Below are 7,588 nucleotides of genomic sequence, written 5' to 3' on the forward strand. Positions count from 1 at the left end.
TGAATTATTGGAGATTCTTTATCCCACTCTCTTCTTTCACAAAAAAATGAATGCCCTAGAAACAATACTAAACATTGCACAGTTAATGAATAGTTAATAAATCAAGCAGATCTTTTGCCTTCATAGAGTTTACAGACCAGGATAATACATCTAAAGAAACAATTGCAAAAACAATGTGAAAATGTTTACCTACAGTACTTGAAGGCTTTGCTATTTCAACTTTTATAGTGGTGGGGCTGGCATTGCGGCACAGTGATTAACAAAGGATAACCTACCACTTGCCATGCTGGCATACCATATTAGAGTACCAGTTAGTATCTGGGTGCTCTGATGCTAATCCAGCTCCCTGCTAATGCAACCGGGGAAGCAGTAGATGATGGCCCAAGTGCTTGAGCCCCTGCTATCCATGTGGGGGACCCAGATAGAGTTACAGGCTTCTGTCTTTGGCTTGGTCCAGTCCTGTCTGTTGAGGCCATTTGGAGAGTCAACAAGCAGGTGGAAGATTTTCTTTATCTTTTTCCCTCTCGCTCTGTAAGTCTATCTTCCAAATAAATAAATTTTTAAAAAGTTTATAATTATAATTACTCATATTTTATGGAATACTTAAAATGGCTTAACCTGAAGAGGTTACTATTTAAAATCAATAGATGTGTGTGTAGGTTGAAATCATAACACACGCACATATATATAGGACACTATGCACATCGCTTCTCGGCCTTTTGGCTAAGATCAAGTGTAGGATACTATGCACATGTAGATACATAAGCATGCATCTTGGATTCTTTTTGATTTTAAGCAATTTTTAAAAGACTATTTATTTGAAAGGCAATGTGTGTGTGTGTGTGTGTGTCTGTGTGTGTGTGTGTGTGTGTGTGAGAGAGAGAGAGAGAGAGAATCTTCCATCTGCTGGCTCATTCCCCAAATGGCTGTGAGAGAAGGGGCTGGGCCAAGCTAAAGCCAGAAGCCAGGGACTCAGTCAGGGTCTCTTACATGGGTGCAGAAACTCAAGAACTTGAGTTATTGTCTGCTGCCATCTCAGGCTCATTGAACTGGTACTTCAGTATGAGAGTCAGGCTTCCCAAGATGTAGATTAAGACTCTGTGCAACAATGTCTGTGCATAGCTTAGGTATTTGATATAATTTTGTTAATTCTCTCTCTGAGGAGAAAGAAAATGAGGCCTGATTACAATAGTATAAACCACAGTGATTCTAGTGCCCTGAAGTTAAATGTACTAGCCATTGCGAAATGCAAAGACTGGAACTGAAACTCCACGGCCTTGTGACAAACAGTTAAGTCTCTCTGTGCTGTCCTGTATAGCATACCGTGTTCTCAGGAATGCTTTGAGGTTTCAAGTCTTAGCATCAGTCCTTTGCAACATTATTCCAAGGGAATTTGAACTGATTATTCGGTTACTAGGTTGTCAACAAGAATATACTATTCTTTTGTTATAAAGTGCTATAAAATGAAATAAAATTGGGTGTAATGTTTGACAGGCAAAGGGTGATGAAGAAACTGGATATTAAAATAAACTCCTCTATTTGTAGAGCATCTTATGAAATAGTATAAACCACGTGAAATTGCCAATACTTAATTATGTTTGACCTATAAAAACTGTGATTTCATATGGCCAGCACAATGATTAGTGGCTTCTTGGCAGCACATTGGTGAATTTAATTTGACTTAACACAATGTGCCAAACTAGGTAAATTTATTCAGGCAAGTTTTCAGTTTGTTTCAATTACACTCACCAGAAAATGAGTGGTTCTCTCTCTCTCTCTTTTTAAAGACTTATTTATTTGAAAGACAGCCTCTCTCCCATACACACAGTGTGAGGGTAAGGGAGGGAGAGAGAGAAAGAAAGAGAGAGAGTGGGCAAATTCTTCATCCAGTGGTTCACAACATCTGGGGCTGAGCCAAGTTGAGGGCAAGAGCCAAGAAATCCAACCAGGTCTTCCAGGTGAGTGGCAGAAGCCTAAGCACTTGGACTGTCATCTTCTGCCACCCGGGTGCATTGGCAGGAGCCTGGATCAGAAGGTGGACCATAGTAGATGGGACTTGAAGCAGGCACTCCAATATGAGATGTGGAGATCCCAAGCAGCAGGTTAACATTTGGTACCACCATACCCACACTGAATGTTTCTCTTTTATTTAACAAAGATCCATACAGACTAAATTGGATTTCTGCAAAGCCTCTAAGAAATTCTCAATCTGTAATAGCCCTACAATTTTAATAAAGAAAGATGTTCTCACTCAATTCAGATTCTTAATAATCTAGATCAGAGATTGATGAAGATTTCCTCTGAGGAAATAGCTAATAAATATTTCAGACATGCAAGCCATGTGGACTCTGTAGAAGCTTCTCAATTCTGAAACAATAGCACAAATACAGCCATAGATAACAGGTAGGCAGATGAGCATGGTGAGGTTCCAATAAAACTATTCATGTCAAAATTTGAATTGCACTATTATTATTCTCTCTATTATGTTCAGTAGTTAAAAATTATAAAATCTATTTCCAGCACTAATAGACTATTTACAAATACAATGAGAACAGTAGCCCATGACCTGTAGTTTGTTGATCCCTACTTTAGAAGCTCTTGTCAGATAGATAGGAAAGTGCCTGTGAGATTATATGGGGGTCTATGAAGCATTACATTTAATCAAGGAGCCAAGAGAATCTTTCATGTTTGAATTTCTCTGAATCCTACAATCTTAAATTTCTACTTGGGAGGGCCACCACAAACATTTTTTTTCTAATATTCGGCAGGTTCTAAGACAGATGTGCTTTTCTCCAGGAGATAGCCTCAGCAGCACTGTAACTAGCTAAGTAGAGAAAAGGTAACTGATTCAGAGAGGAAACGCCAAGGGAAATTTCATTTCCGCTCTGGCAGAGAACCACCAGGCAGTGTCAGGGATTTTGCATCCACTCACCAACACCTGTCTCAGATGAAGGTAGCGCTTTGAAGGTCAAATAGAACAGAGAATTGGGCATCCCCATCGAGATCCAAGGGCTTCCTTATGAACTGGTTTCCTCACGCTGGAAGTCCTAAATGAGATTAACTTGCCTTTTTCTCCCTTGCCCCTGTCGTTTCAACTATTAATATCTACTGAACAATCTTTCATTTTGCCAGCTATAATCACAAACAGCCATGAGGTCAGACTGTTACTGCTCCACAAAGCTTTCATTCAGTGATTGATTTCATGTCTGAAAAAAAAAAAAAGAATTACCTATAAGTTGTAAGTAATTGAGTGTGAGCATTCTTCAGGAAAACGGACACTTCATACTGAGCTGGAGATTGGCCAACCAACAGCGGTTTGGGAAATCTTTTCATTCTGTCCTTTGTTAAATAATCGCTCCTTCCACACTAGATAGCTGAATTTTCTCTTTCATCCATGCCTAAAAATCAAACCATTTGCCAATTTTACAGAAGTTATTTGGAAAAAGAAGGTGATAGTGCCATTTCATCCTGCTTCAAATGGAAGAAGATGATTTCAATAGAGTAGACAAAGAACTCTAAGTCACATTGAATCTTTTCTTTGTAATATGTGAGAAACTTGGAACTGAATCACTGGTTTGAGACATATGAATGGTGAATGTTACATGCCATTTTCTTATGTCATACCACTAGGTTATAGATTTATATATAAAGTATACTTTGGCACCATAGGGCCTGGTTAGAATCATCATTTACTTTTGATGAGTTTCTTTACCTCCCTGTGCCTCAGTTTCCTTGTCTGCAAGAGGGAGTAACAATAACAAGTTGTTCTTGGGACAGATGAGTCAGTTGTTCTTTGTATGGTTTATCTCATTTAATTACTATGTCTCAAACACCAGTCCCTTTGACTACTGCATGAACTTCAGTCATTGAGAAAATTCCAGCTTCTGCTTAATTCTTTTCTTTTCTACTCACACCCTATATCCAAGTCATGGAGCTGACTTAATTGCTACACATTTCTATGTTTTTAGACTATGTCAGGGTGCTTCTCAAAAATGTATATTATGAAAGAACTACATGAGTTTCCATACTTTTGCACCAAAATAAACATTTTTTAATTCTACATTTTTGTGAACTTTTTGAAAACTCATATGCTTAGATTTCAAAATTATTTTTCATAAAATAAACATCTTTTAATTCCATTTCCACAAGCCTTTTGAAGTATACTTGTCCTATGCTTAGAAATGCATTTCCCTTTCTTCAATTTGCCTGAAAACTGATTTCCACCTGTCTAGATTGCTTCTGTTTAAGATGAACACCCTTAGCCTTTGTCTTCTGCTCACTATTCTAAGCCAGGTGCTCTGTGCTATGTGAGACTTCTACTCAAACACTTGTCACATTGCATTATTTATTTATCTGTCCCCATGGTTTCTATGCTACAAACTCTTTTCAGGAAAGGACTATTTTTCCTTAGCTTTAACCCTGTAGTTTAGCGTTAGTCAGAAGTAGGAAGTGAAACTGATTGCCATAATTGACCAGTAAGAAATCATTTATTGAGATAGATAAGATTTGAATTGTATGGTAAAACTGGGAGAGATTTGGTTGCTTATACCCTTAGTTCTTGCACATGTTGTCAAGGGAAAACAAAAACAAAAGCAAACTACAACGAGGGTGAGGTAGACAATAAACCACATCCTGGTTTGTCCAGAAATTCCTGTGGTATCTCAGTTTCTAGCTTCAGTGCACAGGTGCCATTCTTCCTCCTGTTACTGCATTCAATGATGTCATAAGCCTGAGTCTGTGTCACAAAAACCTATACAAGGCGAGAGAAATGCAGATGTCAGGTAGCTGTATAACTACTTCTCAGCACGACATTTATCATTTTGTTAATAGACAACTAAGAGGGGGCAAGGGCAAAAAGTTAGGTAACAGAATTATAACACTAAACCAGAGAGCATAAACTTATCCCTCTAACACAGACATGCCAAATTTCCAAATTTTGAAACTGGTACCATACAGGAATATTTATGTATCTTTGTATTATAAGGAAGAGACAATTGCGTAGTAAGTTATCTGGGTCCAAGTTTCTTCTCTAACACTAGAAACAATTCAAGGATGAAACATAGATGAAAGTCAGCAGAGATGCAAGATTTATTTGCGTGCAAAACAGAAATACATACTCAAGAGGCAGTGCATTCATACCAGAGATCCGCACTCAATGAGGTTCAGGTCCATCCATTTATAGGATTTACAGGTATAGGAGATGGTGTTTGGGGCATGTGTCCTCTAAGTAAATATTCATAAAGTTTGGAGTTTGAAGTTAGGCTTAAGTACTGCCCATTTCTTTGAACGTTTTTGGAAATCTCAGAATTGTCATGGTGTTATGTGTATGATGGGAATAGGAGTGTCAGCCATGGTAACTTTATTATAATGACTTTTTCTTCATCTGTTCATCTATATTTAATTTTATTTGTATATGGAGCCAAGATGGTGGAATAGTGAGGGCGCGCACCGATAGTCCGGGAAAATTTAGTTTAATAAAAGGGGAGTTACGGTAGCCGCAGAAAAAAAGAACCAGGAAAAAATTGCACGGGAATCGTGAATCGGAGGACCTACTGGGAGAACAAGGTCGCCCACCGTGCGGAAGCCAAGTCGCGGGACCGAGCCGCAGAAGCCCCAGGGTCGGCACGCCAGTGCTCCAAGGGGAGTGCACGCCACACAGACAACAGCGGGGAGACTTGGGACGCTCAGGGCTCCGAGTCCACACATCGGCGCTGGAAGGGGAGGTGAGCTCAATAACCCGAGACATTGGTGGGGAAACGGGGGTCAGAATCTAGAGGGGGGCCGGAAAGTGCAGCAAACTCACTACCGGAAAGAAGGAAAAAAAAGCTTCCGGGTTTCTCTTCCCCCTAACCTTGCAAAGGTTACAAGGCTGCAAGGCTTGAAGAGACAAAGAGCAGGCCTCCTCTCTGGATTTACATATCAATGGGGGAGAGCTAAGGAACTGAGTCACTACAATTCAGTAGCCTAGGCAACCCAGTGGAAGTCCAGAGGAGCCAAAGACTGGAAGCTAAATACCATCAATTCTGCACAGCCATGCCCTGCGGTGTTACTTACCCCCTGAATAAATAAAATAAATAAATAAATAAATAAAAAGAGAGAGATTTACCACGCATAACCTGAGGGTGTCACCTTTGCACACCCTTAACCAGGAAGAACCAGGCAGAGCTCTCAGGCCGCACCCATCTCAAGCCTCCAAGGCTCCTCCAACAGCAGGCAGTCCACTTAACACAGACACAGTATAAAAAAAAAAAAAAAAAAAAAAAAAAAAAAAAACGCACAGTGACGCAAGAAGAATTAACTATGCCGAGTAACAAACACAGAAATAGAGGGAGCAAGATCAACGATGACACTATGATGCCTCCAAATAAGCAAAACACCCCAAGCCAAGAGTATGAAGATGATGAGATAGAAGAAATGCAAGATACGGATTTCAAAAAATTTATGATAAGAACATTTAGAAGTTTTCAAAAGCAAATCCTTGAACTACAGAAATCCTTAATGGACAAGATTGAAAATCTCTCTCGTGAAAACGAAATTTTAAGGAAGAGTCAAAATGAAACTCAGAAACTAGTAGAACAGGAAAGTGTTATAGTGAAGAGAAATCAAAATGAAATGAAGAGCTCAATAGATCAAATGACAAACACATTAGAAAGCCTTAAAAACAGAATGGGTGAAGCAGAAGAGAGAATATCGGACTTAGAAGATAGAGCACAGGAAAACATACAGTCAAACCAAAGAAAAGAGGAAATTAGAAACCTAAAAAATATTGTTGGGAATCTACAGGATACTATTAAAAAAACCAACATTCGAGTTCTAGGAGTTCCTGAAGGCATGGAGAGAGAGAAAGGATTGGAAGGCCTTTTTAGTGAGATACTAGCAGAGAACTTTCCAGGTTTGGAGAAGGACAGAGATATCCTAGTACAGGAAGCTCATAGAACCCCCAATAAACATGACCAAAAGAGATCCTCACCACGACACGTGGTAATTAAACTTACCACAGTGAAACATAAAGAAAAGATCCTAAAATGTGCAAGAGAGAAACGTCAGATTACTCTCAGAGGATCTCCAATCAGACTCACAGCTGACTTCTCATCAGAAACCCTACAAGCTAGGAGGGAATGGCGAGACATAGCACAGGTGCTAAGAGAGAAAAATTGCCAGCCCAGAATATTATATCCTGCCAAGCTCTCATTTGTGAATGAAGGTGAAATAAAGACCTTTCATAGCAAACAGAAATTGAAAGACTTTGTGGCCACTCGTCCGGCCCTGCAAAAGATACTTAAAGATGTGCTACACTCAGAAACACAGAAACACGGTCATCAATATGAAAGAAGGGAAAGGAAGAACACCTACCAGTAAAAGAGCATGGGAAGCTCAAAGCATATACTAGAAAATATTTCCGGGAAAATGGCAGGGCAAAGTCACTACGTATCAATAGTCACATTGAACATTAATGGTCTGAATTCTTCAGTTAAAAGACACCGTTTGGCTAACTGGCTCACAGAACACAACCCAACTATTTGTTGCCTACAAGAAACACATCTCTCTAACAAAGAGGCATGCAGACTGAAAGTGAAAGGTTGGAAAA

General features: G+C 39.4%; 1 pseudogene; it reads left to right on the forward strand.

The window, feature by feature from the left end:
* The first annotated feature begins 703 nt into the window (after positions 1 to 703).
* Positions 704 to 816, forward strand: LOC127490913 (U2 spliceosomal RNA; annotated as a pseudogene).
* The last annotated feature ends 6,772 nt before the right edge of the window (positions 817 to 7,588 follow it).

Source organism: Oryctolagus cuniculus, chromosome 6, assembly GCF_051225735.1.
Source record: "Oryctolagus cuniculus isolate XC-2025 breed Fujian yellow rabbit chromosome 6, ASM5122573v1, whole genome shotgun sequence".
NCBI classification, from domain to species: Eukaryota; Metazoa; Chordata; class Mammalia; order Lagomorpha; family Leporidae; genus Oryctolagus; species Oryctolagus cuniculus.